Raw genomic sequence first — 20,697 nt, 5'->3', positions numbered from 1 at the left:
TTAAAGTTTTGGTGATGCTGCAGCTCTGGGAATTGATTTTCAGTCACCTTAAAAGGTGGGCCCTACCATCTCCTCACTCTCTGTAACCAGCAGTTCTCAAATCGCCCACACATCCTTCAACCCTCCTCCCCCAACCCCATCGCACATAGCCAGCAACCCAGTTGCTCATCAAGCATGATCTGGGAATCTCCACACTCAAAATCATCCCTCCACCATTGTTTGTCATCTCATTCCAAACTGTAAACCTTTCACCACCAAAAGTAGACGGTATAGTGCCGTGGACAGGGCCTTTATTCGGTCAGAGGTGCAGCAGCTATTTAATGAGGGGGATCATTGAGACCAGTGCAAGCCCTTGGAGAGCACGTGTTAATGGTGAGGAATGGGAAGAAGAACAGGATGGTCATCGACTACAGTCAGACCATTAATAGGTACACACAACTAGATGTGTACCCCCTTCCCGTATATCTGATATAGTGAACCAAATTGCACAGCATCGGGTCTTGTCTACCATTATCTGCTTGTGTACACCCATTCGGTGACTGTACCTGTGGCCCCTCTCACAGACTCCTGAATAAAGGTGACTGTTCCACACCCCCTTCCCCAGTGCAGGGAAGTTGAGCAGCGTGGACGTGCCTTTGTTCTATCGCGAATAAAACCCTATCAGTTTGCTCAACTTCAGTCTTTTCGACTCATTGATGGTGCATCATTCATTAAATTTGAAAGAATCTCTTTGTTGCATGACATGCATAAACTAATTAGTATCTCTGCTCTGCACGGCTTATTATCACGATTAGTTATTAGGAAGAGATTACAGAGGATTTTCATCTATTAATTTCAGTTATTATTCCTTCAAAAAGGGCATTTTCAACTTGAATCCAGATGGTTTCAGTGTCTGTGAGTTCTTGCCAACTAGCAATAAAGTCAAAGTGTTTCAATGTCATAACTGGAAGAGACAGTGCAAATGTTTACTTTACATCTGTACCAAATACCAAAAGAGTGAATGGTGAAATATGCTTCATGTTTTGCAGACAAAGAAAGAACATTTAATTGAAGTTTAATCTCATAATTGCCCCATCAATCATCATATAAGTAAACAGTTTCCAGGATCACCAATATTAACCAAATTATTAAGCAAACCTACAGAGTAAGGAGAAGTTGGACAAACTTGAGATGATTTCTCTGGAGCATCAGAGACGGAGGGAAGAAAACCTGATGCGCTTGTAAAATTCTTTTATTTTTCATTTTATTTACAGCACAGTAGAAGCTGATTCCAGCCAGTTAAACCCGTGCAACCTGTAACCCATACAGGGTCGTGAAAATCAAACAATCTCCTTACAGCTAGCATTGGATTCAAACCTGGGTCGCTGGTGCTATAATAGAGAAGCTTGGACAGTGGGGTCATTTAAAAAAAAAATCCCAGGTTAAAAATATCAAATAGAAGAGGACATGTGTTTCAAGTGAAAGTTTAAAGAAGATGAGTGGAGAAAATGTTTTCGTAGTGGGTACCAGGGTAGTGATGGAAGTAGCATTTAAGAGCTTGCTAGTTAGATATGAAAAAGCAGGAAATGGAGGGATATGGATCATGGGCAAGCAGCAGTGATTTAGTTTAAATTAGCATCATGCTTGGCACAGATATTTGGGCCAAAGGGCCTATTCCCATGCTGTACCTTTTATGTGGACATCCAGTTGCAATGCCGTTGAGTTGAGGGTCTACAGATTTACACGGAGAATTTGAAAAAATAAAATGAAAAAAAAGAAAAAAAACACGTGCATCTCTTGAGCGACTTTCACAAAGAATTTTGCAGCGCAGTGCAGGCCCTTTGGCCCTGTGGTAAACCCCTCTATATAAGTTCTGGGTGTCTTAGTACTTATTATAGTTCGCCTGGACATGGCCCTTGCTGACTGTGCCTGTGGCTTCTCCCACAGACCTCTGAATAAAGGCGACTGTGCCACAGCCCCCTCCTCAGTCCAGGACAGTCGACCAACATGGACGTGTCTCCATTCTATTACTAATAAAAGCCTATCAGTTTCTATATAACTTCTAGTCTTTTGAATGAATTGATGCTGCATCAGGGCCCTCAATGTTGTGCCGACCTATGTAAACTGACTCAGCAAACTAAACCTTCCCTAACACACACCCTTAACTCTCTATTTTTCTTCCATCCATGTGCCTGTTTTAAATATCCTTATGGAAATTACAAGCCAGCTATACTATCCGGAGCAAGCAGCCCAGACAAATCATCAAATCATCTGATCCAGTGAAATTGAAGGATCAATCTTGACAACTGCCACCATGGGAGTAGACATTATTTCAGTTGAATGTCTCTACCTTCATGAGAAGACACCTCTGCCCAGTCCTTCATTGGAACATCAGCCGAGATGTTTCCATCACTGAGCCTCTGGAGGGGGACTTGGGTGCACAATTTTCTGCCACAGAGGAGGGGGGCACATTCCATGAGTCACAGGTGACAGAAATAGAGAGGGAAATAAAGCAGTCAAATTTTAGTTCCTGCTCAATCATTCCCAAAGATGGATGAACAATTAATGTTTCTGACTGCCAGTGTTATTTTGAGGAAAGAAAGTGAAGAACTTTCTGTTCAGTACATCTTAATTTATCATTCAGAAAGGTGTTGAAGTTGCCAATTCACCATCCACTTGTTTATTTCTACACTGTTCTGTCTTGTGTCCATTCCCTGAGTGGAGACCTCTTTGTTTCGTGCCATGAATCTGAGAGATATACTTTTCCTGGCTTAAGTCTGTATTAATCTTTGAAGAAATGATTTCTTCATTTAATTTGCCAGTTCTCTAATCTATTCAATTGTGCCCTGAGTTTCCCTACACAAGTCATGGCTGAGATTTAGGGCAATCGTGAAATGGAGTAGGAGCAAGAGACAAGAGAGTTAAAGCAAAAGTTGAAGATGGATGATGTGTGAGGGTTGATGTCAGCGAATGTGCTGGGGCAAGGTGCTGAGCAGGACCAGAAGATGATAAAAGATGGGGGGGGGGGGGGGGAGGGGGGGTGGAGAGAGAGAGAGAGAGAGAGAAAGAGAGAGAGAGAGAGAGAGAGAGAGAGAGAGAGAGAGAGAGAGAGAGAGAGAGAGAGAGAGATTGACTATTTAATTATCTATGCCCCTTGTGATTTTATATACCTTACAAAAATCTGCCCTGAATAGGAAGAGCACAGGATTCTGGAAAGGTTTGTGCCAGAGGAGATTGCCGACATTGGACAGATTGGTTTACAGAAGGTGCATTGTTAATCCCAGCTCTGAAACACTGCCGGAAGTAGATCAAATAGTGCTTAAGGGCTGACATTGTCAATGCTTGAAATACTCAAATTATGGTTTTCAAATTTCTTGCTAAACAGACCAGAATGGCAATTGTTGCATTCGTGAATCAGAATCCATGGTACTGACAACTATGCTTGGGGTCAGCCATTAGTGACACTCTCTCCCTTGATGCTGAAATCAATAGGAGTATTGGCAGAGCAGAGTTTGCTTTATTCTCTTTGTGGGTCGAGGAGAATCAGAAACTCACTACAAGGACCAAGAATGCTGTGCATTATCAGCACCCTCCTGTATGGTAGCGAGACTTGGACCACCTAATCCAAGATGGAAAGGAAACTCAACAGTTTTCACCTGCACAGCCTTCGCTGCATCCTAGGCATCATTGCCTAACTAATATACCTGGATTAAAAATCAACAATTTAAAAGACAAAAATACTATATTGTATTTACACTGAATAAACTTCATGCATGAAAATATAAACTTTAAAGCATTTTACTTTATTTTCAGTCACATTCTTTGAAAACATTTAATCGTCGCTACATCTCCAAGTTCCTCCCCCTCTGCGGAACCATCCAAAAGATGAACAATAAGTCTATAGATAATTAAGAGATAAAGCCTCTGACTGTGGCAACTCTTACTAAGCAGAGATAAGGAGACACTATAGGAGAGTCACCCCAACGACGAACAGCATCAACCAGCTCTTAATCCTGGGCGACGCCATTGCTGTTTCACACATCTTTATTCAAGCAGCTGCTACGAGCAAAGTACGACCAAAGCCCTCTGCTGGCTGAATATTGCCTTCATCTTCACCAAAGCTTTATGTGTCACTTCAGAGAACATTTACTTTAACAATTTTAAACTTATATATTTTTTACCTATTATTTTAATTTTTAAAATTTATTTTCCTTTGCCGGTTGCCTGCGGCTGCCATTGGCTTGAATTCCAGATACCGGGGTTTTACTGTACTTTAATTATAGTTCACCCAAATAATATGGCACTAGATTATAATTTTAAACCCTGCAACAGTAATCTGCTGGCAATTCCCAGCACCATTGTCTGAAAAAACCTTCTTCCCAAACCAATCTCTTACATCCTTAGCTGTGCCCTGCTGAGAAATTAAACGGCCAGGGTGAAGTGCTGCATTCGTGCAAGAGAAAGAGAGAGTGGGACAGAAAATAATTATTGTCATACAAATGCATCAACATTCTTACTTGATGCAACCAAGCAGGCCCACTTTGCCACTGGGACCTCCAGCAGTCATTGCCACAGGGAATATCTGATTTTGGTGTGGCACAGTGGTGCAATTAGTACTGAAAATAGAACATAGAAGAACATAGTACAAGCCCTTCAGCCCTCAATGTTATGTCATCCTTTATAAGCCTATTCTACCAATAATCTAAACCTTCGGTCCCTCACAGAGTGTGACGCCCATATTTTTTCTTACATCCATGTACCTATCTAAGAGTCTTTTAAACGTCCCTATTGTACCATTCTCCACCACCACCCCAGCAATGCATTCCAAGCATCCACCACTCTCTGTGTTTAAAAAAAACTTACCACTGAATTCTCCCCAGAACTTTCCTCCTCTCACCTTAAAGGGATGTCCTCTGGTATTGGCCATTGCTGCCCTAGGAAAAGGATGCTGGTTGTCCACTCTCTTTCTTTCTTTTTCAATCTGTTTATTGAGTTATATCAAACATGTATACAAGAGGAGAGTTGCATAACCTTCATGTATTTACAAGTGTTTAAAGAAAAGAACATATTAGTATTTAACAAATATATATTAACCATAAATTTTGTATCCTCTTGTAAAACTGCAAGAAAAAAAGAGAGAAAAAAATTGATTTTTATTGCAAAAACCCCTCTAACTAATCTAAAAAAAAAGAAAAGAAAGAGGGACTGGGCCGTCCATTCTGAGAGTAAAGTAGGAAAACAAAGGGTTAAAGGGTTTCCTGGTTAAAACCAAATTTACCATCAGGAACCAAGAGAGAATCCAGTATAAAATTATGATTCTTAAACTGTACAGAAATATTGAATAAACATTCGTCAAACTTCTTCAAATTTGAAAGATGTATCAAATGTCCGACTCCTGATTTTCTCCAAATATGTACACGACATGACAGAAGAGAGCCGTTGAAATAGAGTAGGTGGGTTTGGATCCTTCCATTTAAGTAGTATAGCTTTTCAGACCAATAACGTTAAAAAGGCAATTATTCGCTGTGCAGAGACAGGCATATGCCCAGTCTCTGCTGGTATGATTCCAAAAAGAGCTGTTAATAGATTTGGTTATAATTCTTATCCTAGAACTTTTGCTAAGGTTTCAAAGATACCTTTTCAGAAGGTATCTAGTTTTGAACATGACCAGAACATATGAGTTAAAGTCGTGACCTCAACTTTGCACCTATCACAAGTAGGGTTTAAATTGGGAAAAATACAGGCCAACTTATCTTTAGACATATGTGCCCGATGTGCTTGAACTGAATCAAGGAATAACGGGCACAAATTGATGAAGTATTTACTAGTCAAAAAATATGATCCCATTGTTCGTCCCGAGGCAATTCTTGGAATTTCAATTCCCAAGCACCTTTAATTTTATCATTGGATATCGACCGCAAGTTAAGTAACCATTATATATTGTAGCTATTAACCCTTTTTGAAGTGGATACACCTGAAAAAAGGTGTCTATCATATTAGATCATCTAAGTAATGTATGCAGATTGTAATTTGCAAATACCTAAAAAATTGTGCCTTTCTCAAATCGTATTTGTCTGCTAACTGATTGAAGGACATTAAACAGCCTCCTGCAAATAGGTTTGTAAAGGTTGTCATTCCTTTAGTTTTCCATATTGAAGACACCTGACCAATCAATGATGAAGAATTGAGTTAAGATCTCATCTATTAATTTTGGATAATGCAAAGGGTAGAGGAGCTCCCAGCAATGAGGCCAACGAGTAATCCCCCCCCCCATCTGAATTCCTCTCCAAATCTACCCATAAAGGACATTCATATACGTCTGAATAATAAATCCAAAAGGGTATTAATAGGCCAATAATAAAAACTAAAATTAGGGAGAGGCATTCTTCTGTCTTTCATTTGTTTCTGCAATAAAGGTTTGCTCAATCTAGGATTTTTATTATTCCAAATGTAAGAAGATATCTAGCTTGTCAAAGATATTTTAGGGATGAAGGATGGTACTGCTTGAGTAATATATAAAAACTTTGGTAAAATTATCATTTTAATTGCACCATTGGAGACCATCTGGGAAGCGTTTGTTTCATATATTCTATCGAGATAATTATATTTATAATTATATTGATGCAGATCCTTAAAATTTCTCATAATTTTAATACCCAAATAAGTAAATTGGTTCTTAACAACTTTAAAAGCTACTTGATATATAAGTACTCCTGGTTATTAATAGGAAAAAAGTTTACTCATAATTATTTAATTTATATCCTGAAAAACTACTGAATTCATAAAGTAGGGACAGCATAAAAGGAATAGATTTCTTAGGATCAGAAATATAAATGAATAAATCATCTGCATATAATGAAACCTTATGTATCTTTTCAATCTTCTTCAGCATGATGCTGAACCAAGCCATGAAAGACCCCAACAATGAAGACGCTGTTTACATCCGGTACCGCACGGATGGCAGTCTCTTCAATCTGAGGCGCCTGCAAGCTCACACCAAGACACAAGAGAAACTTGTCCGTGAACTACTCTTTGCAGATGATGCCGCTTTAGTTGCCCATTCAGAGCCAGCTCTTCAGCGCTTGACGTCCTGCTTTGCGGAAACTGCCAAAATGTTTGGCCTGGAAGTCAGCCTGAAGAAAACTGAGGTCCTCCATCAGCCAGCTCCCCACCATGACTACCAGCCCCCCCACATCTCCATCGGGCACACAAAACTCAAAACGGTCAACCAGTTTACCTATCTCGGCTGCACCATTTCATCAGATGCAAGGATCGACAATGAGATAGACAACAGACTCGCCAAGGCAAATAGCGCCTTTGGAAGACTACACAAAAGAGTCTGGAAAAACAACCAACTGAAAAACCTCACAAAGATAAGCGTATACAGAGCCGTTGTCATACCCACACTCCTGTTCGGCTCCGAATCATGGGTCCTCTACCGGCACCACCTACGGCTCCTAGAACGCTTCCACCAGCGTTGTCTCCGCTCCATCCTCAACATCCATTGGAGCGCTCACACCCCTAACGTCGAGGTACTCGAGATGGCAGAGGTCGACAGCATCGAGTCCACGCTGCTGAAGATCCAGCTGCGCTGGATGGGTCACGTCTCCAGAATGGAGGACCATCGCCTTCCCAAGATCGTATTATATGGCGAGCTCTCCACTGGCCACCGTGACAGAGGTGCACCAAAGAAAAGGTACAAGGACTGCCTAAAGAAATCTCTTGGTGCCTGCCACATTGACCACCGCCAGTGGGCTGATAACGCCTCAAACCGTGCATCTTGGCGCCTCACAGTTTGGCGGGCAGCAGCCTCCTTTGAAGAAGACCGCAGAGCCCACCTCACTGACAAAAGGCAAAGGAGGAAAAACCCAACACCCAACCCCAACCAACCAATTTTCCCTTGCAACCGCTGCAATCGTGTCTGCCTGTCCCGCATCGGACTGGTCAGCCACAAACGAGCCTGCAGCTGACGTGGACTTTTTTACCCCCTCCATAAATCTTCGTCCGCGAAGCCAAGCCAAAGAAAGAAAGAAGATGTATCGTATCACCCGTGTTGATACCTTGAATGTCGTTGGAGTCTCGAAGGGCAATAGCTAAAGGCTCCAGAGCCAAATTAAATAGCAAAGGACTAAAAGGGCAGCCCTGCCGAGTGACCCCATACAGCCTAAGATAAAGTGATTTGATTCTTAGTAATAATCACGGCCACTGGAGCATGATAAATCATTTTAATCCAATAAATAAATCCTGGACCAAAATTAAATCGTTTTAAGATCTCAAATAAGAAGTGCCATTCCTCTCTATCAAATGCTTTTTCAGCAGTAAGGGATACAACACATCCAGATTTTTCAGCTGGAGAAGAGTATATAATATTAAATAATCTTTGAATATTAAAATGAGAATACCTATGCTTAATGAACCCAGTTAGATCCTTAGATATAACTTTGGGTAGAATATTCTCAAGTCTGTTGACTAAAATTTTAGAAATGATTTTATAATCTACATTTAATAATGATATTGTCCTGTGGGAGGCACAGTCAGTTAGGTCTTTATCTCTTTTACAAATTAATTAATTAGATGCTTCCTAAAATGTTTTAGGCAAAGTCCCAGAGGATATAAACATCTATTAAGTCTCCTCATCCTTCTTCACTCCAAAGAGAAAAGTCGCAGCTCTGCTAACCTTGCCTCATAAGACATATTTTTCCAATCCAAATAACATCCTGGTAAAACACTTCTGAACCTTATCCATAGCTTCCATATCATTCCTTTTATGAGGCTACTAGAACTGAACACACTATGTGGTCTCATCAGAGATTTGTAGAGTTGCAACGTGACCTCTTGACTTTTAAACTCAATCCCCCTTTTAATGAAGCCAAACATCCCACTGGCCTTCTTAACTATCTTATCTACCTGCCCGGCAATCTTGAGATATGCATGGATTTGGACCCCAAGGTCCCTCTGTTTCTCCCCATTGTTAATTATCCAACCATTAACCCTGCACTCAGCCTTCCATTTAGTCCTCCCAAAATGCCTTTAATAGCAATATTTGCACTCTAATGCTGCCACAAAATATTTTGTAACATGTTCATGATAATAAATTTTGATTCTAATTGGCAGCTGTCATTTGTAGACAAGTGGTAGAATTTTGAGGGACTTCAGGGGAATGTGGAGGGAATCAAAATTATTTGTGTAACTCACATGGTTGAAGGTCAGCATGGATTCAGTGAGCCAATAGACTTCCAGAGTTTACTCTGAAAAAAAAAAGAATCTCAGGATTGTATGTGATGTCATGTATGTACTCAGATAATAAATCTGAAATCTGAATCTGATGATCTGCTGAAGGAACTCAGCAGGCCGAACACCATCAGTGGGAGAGGAAGGTTTTTGGAAGTGATGAATCAGATCTCTTCATATGGACGCTGTGGTGGGAAGATCTCCTGGTGCAATGAAATCCGTGACCATGCAGGTGACAGTGGGCTTTGTTTGGTGGGTTCATGGTCCAAGGGCTTATTACCATGCCGGAGGGGGTGGTTAAGGCAGAAGGCAAAGGAGGAAAAACCCAACACCCAACCCCAACCAACCAATTTTCCCCTGCAACCGCTGCAACCGTGTCTGCCTGTCCCGCATCGGACTCGTCAGCCACAAACGAGCCTGCAGCTGACGTGGACTTTTACCCCCTCCAAAAATCTTCATCCACGAAGCCAAGCCAAAGAAAGAAAGATCTGCAATGTTTTAAGAAAAAAAGCTAGAGGGATATGTGGATTGGTTGGGTTTCGAGGGATATGGGCCAAATGCTGGTGGGTGGGACTAGTGTGGGTTGAGACATTTTGCTCGGCATGGGCAAGTTAAGCCGATGGGTCTGTTTCCCCGCTGTGTGACTCTTTGATTTGATAAATCTATTGATCCCCATTATGAGTGTCATATTCTTTCAGAATTCCAAAGATATCCTGGATGGCAGAGAGACAATTAGAAACACTCATTCCCCCTCCGACAGAAGAAAATTGCTCCTCATCTCACTCCTAAACAGCCGTAGAAGCAGACCCTTTGACCATTTTTGAGTCAGACAACCAAGAGAGTGAAAGGTTACTCAGGGTAACAGAAAAAGGCAAACAAGCGGATATCATTAAATGGAGGGGCAGACATGAAGTGACCTATCCTTTCCCTTACTTTTATATTTGTTTTTAACTCTAATGAAATCTTCCAGCTGCTACGGCGGGAATTAAACTGAGATCCAGGTCACTCGCTTCAATTTCTGGACTATTCTTAGCAATGGAGCAGGGCTGAGTCACTACAGAACGCTTCAAGTTCCTTCAGCCCTCCATGTTGTGTTGACCCATATATTCCTTCCTTTAAAAAGTACTAAACCCTCCCTGCCCGTAACCCTTTATTTTTCTTTTATCCATTGTAGTGACCTGGGATTCACTGGAGGTGTCCTGTACTCATGACTGGTCCTGCCTCCTGGACCCTCTCCCATATATAACCCTGGTTTCCTGCCTAAACCCTGAATCCCTCTGAAGCCTGTTCATGAACTCGACCTGTGTTGTAAGTTAATAAAAGCATTAGTTCTCCCTGCAGTCAAGTGTGAGCTTTTATCCATGTGTCTGTCTAAGAGTTTCTTAAATGCCCCCAGTGTTTCAGCGTCCACCACCATCCCCGACAAGGCATTCCAGGCCCCCATAACTCTGTGTAAAAAAACCTTATTGCTGATCTTTCCCCTAAACTTCACTTTGTACACATGCCCTCTGGAGTTCGCTGATCCTGCCCTGGGAAAGGGGTGCTGACTGTCTCCCCTATCTATGCCTCTCATAATCTTGTGTGGCTATGACCGTCCCTATTTCTGATATTCCATTATTCTATTATTGTTATTTTTACCCCAGGTAAAAAATGTCACAAACTAGAGGACGTGCTCGGAGGGGCTGGGTGGAATTTAAGGGGATGCGTGGGGAAAGTTTTTACATGGAGAGCTCGGTGCCACCAGGGATAGAAGTGGAAGTAGATACAACAGTAGCACTTGAGAGTCTTCTAGATAGACACATAGAACACTACAGGTCCTTCTTCCCACAATGCAGTGCTGACCTATATAATACTCCACCGTCAATCTAACCCTTCTTTCCTTTGCTGCCATAACATGGAGGGATAAGGATCATGTGCAGGCAGCAGAGATTTAGTTTAACTTGAGCATCATGGTTAGCACAGATATTGTGGGCCGAAGGCCTATTCCTGTGCTGTCCTATGCACGGTGCCTAAATTCCTCCCTCTCTGTTGAATTCCTTCACCATTGTTTTACATAGAACAGGACATTCCCTTCAGGCCACGATGTTGTACCTCCATAATCTGCCACTGCGGTATCGTTTCAAAGTGCGACTCAATAATCAGCTGGCAACTACCATCATCATTCCTTGCGAACCTTCCCCCAGAACCTATCCCTCTCGTCTTTATGGTGCCATGTCACTCTTTGCTCTCAGTCATTAAATGCTGAACTGAATCACTGTTTGGATTGAAGCATTGTGCAGAGAGAGGTAGACGATGTGAAAAGCTGGAGAGATCTTCAATGAGCAAATATAAGGCAGTAAAAGTCATGAAAGGGAATATTTTCCACTTATGAAGGACTGTTGGGATCACGGCTCAGTGCTTTTGGCCCCTGCCAAGTTATCTCTCTTCAGCTAGGGGCACACCGCTGGGTTCAAAGCAGATTCGCCCAGTGAGCCATTTGTCTTTCATCAGTGGATGGTCCTGGCTGCTTTTCTGACTTCCGTTTTCACTCCATCGACAGCCGAGACTCATCTTAGGTCTTGGCCAGAGCCCATGGGGGCTTGAACTGAATCCAGTCAATTAGAGACTTAACCAGGGCTCTGAGGAAGTAACAGAGCCTGATGCCTTGGCAACCCCAAGGTGTGGCAGTCACTCCTTTGAGCCGAACATCGTAAAGCTATTTCAAATTAGTTTCCCCAATATATTAGGAGGAAAGATAATGCTGTGTTAGTGATTCTGATATCAGAATCAGAGTCAGGATTTATTGACATGAACAGGTCATGAAATTTGGTGTTTTGTGGCAGCGTCATAGAGCAAACATACATATTATAACCATCTTATGACATTACTATAAAAATAAAATTAAATAATAATAATGTTAATTGTGCACGAAAAGTAAGGTAGTGTCTTTGGTTCATTGATTATTCAGGAATCTGATGGCAGTGGGGAAAAAGCTGTCCTTGAGCTGCTGAGTGCTTGTCTTTAGGCTCCTGTACCTTTTTCCCAATGGTAGCAGAATGGTGGGGATCTCTGAGGATAGAGGCTGTTTTTTAAGACACTGCCTCCTGTCGATGCCCTGTATAGAGTGAAGTCTGGTGCCTGAGATGTGACAGACTGAGTTAACCCTCTGGAGTTTATTCTTGTCCTGAGAGTTTGCGCCTCTGTACCAGACAGTGATGCAACCTGCCAGAGTACACCTGTAGAAGCTTATGAATGAAGACACTGCACAATGTGCTTTAGAGTCAGTGATAAATAAAGCAAAGTCACAGTTCCAGCTACTGCAGCCAATTTGTGGACAGCAAGATCCAAAGTAAAGCAAGCAGATGATGAATGACTTCAGCAGTACACAACAGCGAGGAAGAAACTCAGCCGGCCACATAGCATCAATAGGAAATAGAAGGTAGTCGATGCATAGGTCCTGAACCCTTTGTGAGGGGTGTCAAAAATTAAGGGGGACATCCGAATAAAATAGTGGGGCTATGGGGGGGTGGGAGGGGAAGGTGGAGGAGCACAGGCTAATAGGTAAGAGGTAAAGGTAGGAGAGGGCAGAGGGCTAAGGAGACAGAGGAATGACTGAAAGAGAAATCAAGGGGAAGAGTGCAATTTGGAGGTTGATATTCTAGTTGGAGACTGAAGAGATAGAATACAGAGCTACCCTTCTGAGCCTTCTGCCCTCATCTCTACCCCTTCTCAATTTCTTCAGAATATCCATCCAGTCTCGATGCCTTCCGCTTGATATATCTGCTGAAATGGTCCAGGAAAGTTGCACACTCATTTTCGTTGCACTGATCCCTCAGTCACAACCCTGAGATGATGCTTTCTGTTCTAAAGTAGCTGGGTGTCATAACACCAAACTTGCAAATTAATGCCATTGCTTGCACAATGTGCATTGGCCAGCAGGTGGCAGATCAGGACCATATGAAGCCCCCAGCCAAGTCCATAACTTGTGAATCTGCAAGGCTCATCTCTTGCATCTGGTTCTTGCCGATATGGTCTCCTCTACCTCAGAGGGAATGGACGCGAACTGGGAGATTTCTTCATTGAGCACCTCGGCTCAGTCCGCTGCAATAGCGCGGATCTTTCAGTGGCTACCCATTTCAATTCCCCGTCTTATTCCCTTGCTGACATGTCTATCCATGTCTGCCAGACTGAGACCACCCACAAAATGGAAGAGCAACTTCTATCATCTTCCATCTGGGCACAACACCCCCATCCCCAACTAGATAGCATTAACATTGACCTCCAGTTTCCATTGCCACACCCCGCCCCCCCCCCCCCCCCCACCCCACCTCCACCCTCTAATCCCTTCACATCCATGTACTTATCCAACCTTCTCTTAAATGACAAAATTGACCCTGCTGCAACCACCACTTCCGGAAGGTCATTCCACTCAGCCACAACTTTCTGAGTGAAGAAGCTCCCTCTCATGTTAGTTCTAAAACCTTAACTTATAACCCCTCATTCCAATCTCCCCTACCCTCAAGGGGAAGAGCCTATTCACATCCACTCTATCTATCCCCCTCATAATTTTATATACCTCGATCAAATCCCCCCTCAACCTTCTACGCTCCAAATTGGTTCGGTTGGGATATTTCTCCCTGAAGTTTAGGAGGCTGATAGGTGACCTTGTGGAGGTTTATAAAATCATGAGGGGCCTGGATTAAATGAAAGGTCAGAGTTTTTTTTAAATTTTCCTCTCCATGGAAAATCTAAAACTGGAAGGGATCTGAGGGATGGAGGATGGGGAGTATATGGAGCAAGTTGTCACATGGAATGGGAGACATGAGCACAATTACAAAGTTTAAAGGAATTTTAGATTGGGAATGGATTGGAAAGGTTCAGACGGACATGAGCTAAAAGCGGGAAAATGGGACTTCAGTGCTGTTCTAAAGGAGAAACATCAGAAGTAGCAGATTTAGATTTCCAAAAGTCATTTGATGATCTTTCATATAATTAGTGACTTCCTGAGGTAAGATTTCAGGGCCTTGGGTGTCATATTACTATTTGCAGCAGGTTGTTAAGCCAACTGAAAACGGGGCATTGAGACAAATGAATCGTTCTCAGGTTGGCGAGCTACCACTAGTAGGAAGCCTCTGGGATGAACACTGGGACCTCAACTAGTTATAATAAATGTTCATGGCACAAAGTGTGCTGCAGACATGCTTCCTGGTAAAACAAATCGAGAAGGGAAGGAAGTTGTGAGGCGTCGGCAGAGGGACATAGATGAATTAAACAAGAAGGTGTGGTGCAATGTGGGGAAGTGTGAGGTCATCTACTTTGGAACATCTACAGCACAACACAGGCCCACCTGTCTGTTTTGCACGTGATGTCCAACTTGAAGTAAAATTGCTGCCTGCACGTAATCCATATTCTTCCATTGCCTGCATATTATAGGCTTCAAGGGAGGGAAGAGCTTGATTAATCAAGGAGAAGATTTATATAGATTGGCAAAACATTATGGGCTGAAGGGTCTATACTGTGCTGCCTTGTTCTCTGTTGATATGTTCATCTCAAAATCTCTTTAATGTTACTGCTGCATCTACTTCCACTTCTCTCATTGGTAGACCATTCAAACCACACACCACCATTATTCCCGTTTAGCTGTGTGCGTGTATGCGCACACACTTGTTCTGCAGCCAGAGCACAAAGGCATAATGTGGGCACAAAAGTTCGGTAACCTAGTTCAAAATATAGAATAAAATCTGAACTAAATACATGACTTAATAGAATACAATCATACTTGTGTTATATTAATGCAAGGATCGACAACGAGATAGACAACAGACTCGCCAAGGCAAATAGCGCCTTTGGAAGACTACACAAAAGAGTCTGGAAAAACAACCAACTGAAAAACTTCACAAAGATAAGCGTATACAGAGCCGTTGTCATACCCACACTCCTGTTCGGCTCCGAATCATGGGTCCTCTACCGGCATCACCTACGGCTCCTAGAACGCTTCCACCAGCGTTGTCTCCGCTCCATCCTCAACATTCATTGGAGCGCTTTCATCCCTAACGTCGAAGTACTCGAGATGGCAGAGGCCGACAGCATCGAGTCCACGCTGCTGAAGATCCAGCTGCGCTGGGTGGGTCACATCTCCAGAATGGAGGACCATCGCCTTCCCAAGATCGTGTTCTATGGCGAGCTCTCCACTGGCCACCGTGACAGAGGTGCACCAAAGAAAAGGTACAAGGACTGCCTAAAGAAATCTCTTGGTGCCTGCCATATTGACCACCGCCAGTGGGCTGATATCGCCTCAAACCGTGCATCTTGGCGCCTCACAGTTCGGCGGGCAGCAACCTCCTTTGAAGAAGACCGCAGAGCCCACTTCACTGACAAAAGACAAAGGAGGAAAAACCCAACACCCAACCTAACCCACCAATTTTCCCCTGCAACCGCTGCAACCGTGTCTGCCTGTCCCGCATCGGACTTGTCAGTCACCAACAAGCCTGCAGCTGACGTGGACATTACCCCTCCATAAATCTTCGTCCGCGACGCAGTTTTATTGGCCATGAGGGATCGGCTGTGGCAAAATGATCTTGAAGCAATTTCAAGTTTATATTTGCACAAGCATTTGGTGTGCATGCACTTGTCACAGGGAAAAACAAAATTGCACAACTTCAGATTTTTGCACACACTGACAGCTAAAAATTAGAGGAAACTTTGCTACCACTCTCTGTTTAAAAAAAAACTTGTCCCTTACATCTACTTTAAACATCCCCTCACTAGGGATAAATATTCCCTAGATAAAAGTAATCCTATCAGTGCCGCTAATGAATCAAAAACATTAATCAGGTCTCCCCTCAGCCTCTTAAGAAACTAACATAAGTTTGTCCAACCTCCCCTTTCAGCTCACCCCCTATAATCCAGACAGCATCCTGGGAAATCTCTTCTGCACCGTTTCCAAATCCTCCATATCCTTCCTATAATGGGGCAATCAAAAAAAGCACACTGTATTCGAAGTGCGGCCTAACCCAAGTTTTACATCGCTGCAACATAATTTCCTTTCTTTATACTGCCCTGCCCAATGAAGCCAAGCCTTCTTCACAACCCTATCTACGTTCAATGAGTTATGGACCTGGACTTCCAGTTCCCCCTGGTCATCAATTCCTGCATTTGGCCCATATCGCTCCAAACCTTTCCTATCCGCTGTACCTGCGCAAATTCCCTCCTTTTAATTTGGGTATAAGTTCTGCAACGAAGAAGGGGTGCGGTACTGAATTTTGTAGGTGCCGGTGCTCACCAAGACCGGCACCAAGGAGGTGCCTGGAGTGACTCCATGCGGTGCAGGAGTGGAGCTCCGGAGAGTTCCAGCAGCACTCCACCCCTGTGTAATGTGTAGGTGTTACATTTGTTTGATTCACATATTCTTTGGGTCATATATTTCCTCAGCTTGAATTTTTAAAAAAATGTTTATTCAGAATAATCTGCATTGATAGACTTGCAAGGGTAAACAGAGAAATGTAGCTAGACAAGATATACTCTGGAGATAATGTCGGAGATGTACCTCTCCAGAGATACATGCAATGAGATATCCATATACCTGAAGTCAAAGCAGCATCTTCTAAAAATCATCTCCCACTTTCACCTTCAGAAGTTCCCGGTATGTTTGATTATGCTGTGATTATTCCTCCTTTCAGGCAGCATTTGCGCAAGGGCAAGGAGCAGAGGGATAAGGGTATAGGGTCTGATTGGGGATTTGCAGAGTTTAAGACCAATGCAGTGGCACAAAAGTATTGGGGAACATAGTAAAAGCAGGTAGATTCAAAATGCGGGCGGCGGGGGTGGGGGGGAAGGAGGAGGAGGAGAGGAGAGGAAGGAGGAAGGGGAAAGGGGAGGACCTTCCCACAGACAGTGAGGATGCTGGACGACCGAAGGAACTGCTCACACTGACCATGCGAGTCTCCAATATTTATGAGAAGATATTTATTTATTTGCATGGATGAATCTATGCCCTGCATATGTTTGTCTACATGCATGTTATGTCTAGTTGAGTGTCTGTGTATTGCGCACCAAGGACTGGCGAACGCTGCTTCTGTGGGTTGAACTGGTACACTCAGATGACAACAAGCTGAGACTGGATCTGACCTACCATCAGTCTTAGTGAAGTGGCTTTAAACCCAAGCTCCCGCTGAAAGGCTTGACATAAACAGTACGAGAGGAGATGACCATCTCGTGTGGACTTGGTAGCAACAAATCCACACACTTTGATCTTTGATCCTTGTTTTAAAGACTTCTACATGAAAAGCTTTCAAAAGCAAAGAACACAGTGAAGAGGCTTTTTATTATTGTTATTATGTGTCTGAAAGGAGCAGAACATCACCTGGTATCTATCTGCTCATCATCTGCTACCACTTTCTGCTTCAGTCCTCACTGCTGCATTCTTAGTTTTGACTAATAACATTAGATAAACCTAATAAGGTGAGCTCAACAGAAATAATGGAATCTTCCGGCTAAAATGGAGGGAAGATACTTATCTGAGCTGTGATGGTTTGGAAGAGAATAGATAATATTCAAGATTCAAGGTTTCCTTATTGTTATGTAATAGTGCAGAATATGTAATATTACATGAAATTTCCTTCTGCCTGCTGCAAGGCAGACAAAGATTCGGCATTAACGTCGCCCAGCGATGTCTGAGAGAAAGAGAAGCGAATGAGAGTCCCTTCAGAGACATTGAGTGTCCACGGATTTGCCTTCAGCTGCATCCTCAATTCGAGCTCCAGATCCAAACCTCCAACACGATCAGGAAACCTCCGGTATCTGAAGCCCTTTGGGAACCTTTCTTGCCCTCAGTGCCCTCTCAAATCTCTGCTCTGATTAATGGTTCCTATGAACCAGTCTTCAGCAGCCAGCAACCTGTAGGGGTCCTTCAGCTGGTGAGACCCTCGCTGGTGTGCTGCCATGCTCACCTTCCCTGCAGCGTCATCCCCTGTGCTTCTCCTTCTCAATGGTGGGCATCCTCCCCACGTCTGGTGCCCTGCGCCAGTCCACTGCTCTCCCAGAATCTGCAACCACTGCTAAGCACAGGCGTCACCATCTTGGGCACAGATCCTGTGGCTGCAGAATTTTAAAATAAAACACGGTTGGTTCCCATAACAGATCTTTCAGAGCCTTTATGGATCTGCCAGCAGTAGGACCATGTGGCAGTAACAGCACTGTGTCTCCGTTCTCCCGGGCCTGCACCAGTGACAATGCTACTGACCTCTGAAGCACCAGCAGTGCCGTATGTTTTCTCAGGAATATGTTTGGAGTCATATAGTGAGGAAACAGGTCCTTCGGCTCAACTATCCCACCCACATGAGTCCCACCTGTCCACATTTGGCCCACATTCCTCTAAACCCATGCTATCCATATATCTATCCAAATGTTTCTTAAACATTGCAATAGTAACTTCATCTGGCACCTTTCTCCATACCTTTTCACCCACTGTGTGAAAAAGTTACCCCTCAAGTTTCTGTTGAATCTCTCCCCCTTGACTTAAACTTGTGTCCTCTGGTTACCAATTCCCCTACTAAGGGCAAAAAAAACCCCACATTTACCCAATCTATTCTTGTCACAATTTTCTACACCTCCATGAAATCACCCCTCATCCTTCTGTGCTCCAAGGAATAAAGCCCCAGCCTGCACAACTTCTCCCTGTAGCTCAACCCTCCCCCCCCACCAAGACCTGGTAACACCCTCATAAATCTTGGAATCACCATACTGTGTTCAATCCTGATCTCAGACACTGTCTAGGTGGAGCTTGCATGTTCCTTAGTGCTCTTGTTTCTTACCCAATGAAAAGATGTAGAGGAACTTATTGGGTTGGGCAGCGTCCATGAGGGAAGGAGATGGTCGACACTTTAGGTCAATCAGACTTTAGAGTGCAAAGGGGAGAGAACCAGTATAAAGTGGAGAGGGGTGTGACAGGAGCTGGAGAGTGGTAGTTGGATCTTAGTAGGGAGGAGTTGATGGGCAGGTGGAGCCAGGTGGGAGAGGAAGGGTAGAGATGGTGTCGGAGAATGAAATAAAGAAGGAAGTGACGAGTGGGGGGAGAGGATAGGGGCTGACCAATGGGTCGAGTGTGTGAGTGAGAGGCAAGGGAGCCAAGTACATTACAGGGAAGTGAGGGCAGGGGTTAATCACTGATAATTGCACCTCTCAATAGATTATTGATAATCACGCCTTCCAATTGTGAAACGAGGGTTGTATAAATAGTTCCTGCCACCCATCTCTCACTGAGTAACTAAAAGGTACAAATCTGGTTACAATCCACAATGGGTAAGATACCCCAGTTGCATGCCACAACTAGCCCCCCAGCCTGTACCAGCATGTACAACACAACTGGTTTGTCTACGTTGGCCAGGGCCCGCAACCTGGATTGAACCTGGATCAAGTATATTGTCAGAGTACATACATAGCATTACATACAATCCTGATATTCTTCTTTCCTGTGGCCCATGTAGAATTTCTAATTAATGGTAACTATAAATGGTACTCAAGAAGAAAGAATATGTACAAATGGAAGAAATGTAAACAAAGAAAGAAATGTAAGCAGATTGACTGCGAAAATACAGAAAAATAAATATTCTGTAATAAATAATGAGATAAGTACGAGATCTTAAATGAGAGTTTCCCTGAGACTGTTGTTTAAGCGTCTGATGGTTGAGGGGTTTTGAAGGTCTATTGGATGCACTAAGCTGCAGAAAAGGATCCTAAGCAGTGCTAGCTCTCAGCTTTGAGACTGAATGTTGCCCCTCACCCAGGTTAATAATAACATGCAGGTTACCATTATTCACTGTTACGGAAGCAAGGCTTCAAAGGGTTTCTGTTCTCCAAGGTTGTTGCTGCTACTTCCCTCGTAATCTGAGATCAAACAAAAAAGGTGTTGAGAGATATGGCTGTTTCTTGCTTTATTTGTCTGTTTAGTGCAGGTAACTGCATCCAATAAATATTAAAGCAGATCATCTACTCACAGTAATGTAAAGAAACTCATCCGTAATCTCAAGCACAGACCTGTTGTGTAACTCATTTAATTTCATTTTAATTTAGTTAGGAATGCCACATGGTAACAGATGAATCCACCGACACTCAGCACCTCTGAAGGGTCTCTTTTTTGCTTCTTTTTTGCTCTTTTACTGTAAGGGGCACTGGGCAACACTAAAGGTGACTCTATGCCTTAAGGCAGGCAGAAGGCAATTTTATTTTTATTGTAGTGGGCTGCACTGATCCTCAAGTGAACTGGATCACAGAGATGCAAGCTCACATAGATAGGGCTGACATCACAATAGTCTGGGGATGGGCAAAGGATCATGGGAGTTGTGCGATCAGCTCTCGGAGAATTCCAGTAAAGTTAGTTGGTTGGTTCAACTCACTCACAGCTTCTGTGTGGATTTTCTTTTCTTTACTGCACAGCCCACCAACCACAGTATAATATTACCTGTTCTGTATCATTGAAAGACAATAGAGGAATCTTGATCTTGAACAGGC

General features: G+C 43.2%; 1 long non-coding RNA gene across 12 annotated transcripts in view; it reads right to left on the bottom strand.

Annotated features, from left to right (window-relative positions):
• LOC138739804 (uncharacterized) overlaps positions 1–20,441 on the bottom strand; it is a 79,460-nt gene extending 59,019 nt beyond the window's left edge. For 6 of the 12 annotated variants that reach the window (XR_011342436.1, XR_011342434.1, XR_011342439.1 and 3 more), the window contains exons 1-2: positions 20,184–20,441; positions 19,997–20,073 (exon numbers count right to left, since the gene is read on the bottom strand). This is a non-coding gene — a long non-coding RNA (uncharacterized lncRNA). Of the gene's footprint in view, positions 1–4,876; positions 4,961–9,174; positions 9,228–17,283; positions 18,286–19,996; positions 20,074–20,183 lie in introns of those variants that run through there. The other 6 variants (XR_011342437.1, XR_011342435.1, XR_011342438.1 and 3 more) reach the window with 4 other exon arrangements.
• Positions 20,442–20,697: the final 256 nt, after the last annotated feature.

This window comes from Narcine bancroftii, chromosome 7, assembly GCF_036971445.1.
Source record: "Narcine bancroftii isolate sNarBan1 chromosome 7, sNarBan1.hap1, whole genome shotgun sequence".
NCBI classification, from domain to species: Eukaryota; Metazoa; Chordata; class Chondrichthyes; order Torpediniformes; family Narcinidae; genus Narcine; species Narcine bancroftii.
Note: the sequence above shows the minus strand (reverse complement) of the source record. Positions and strands in the feature narration are given on the sequence as shown.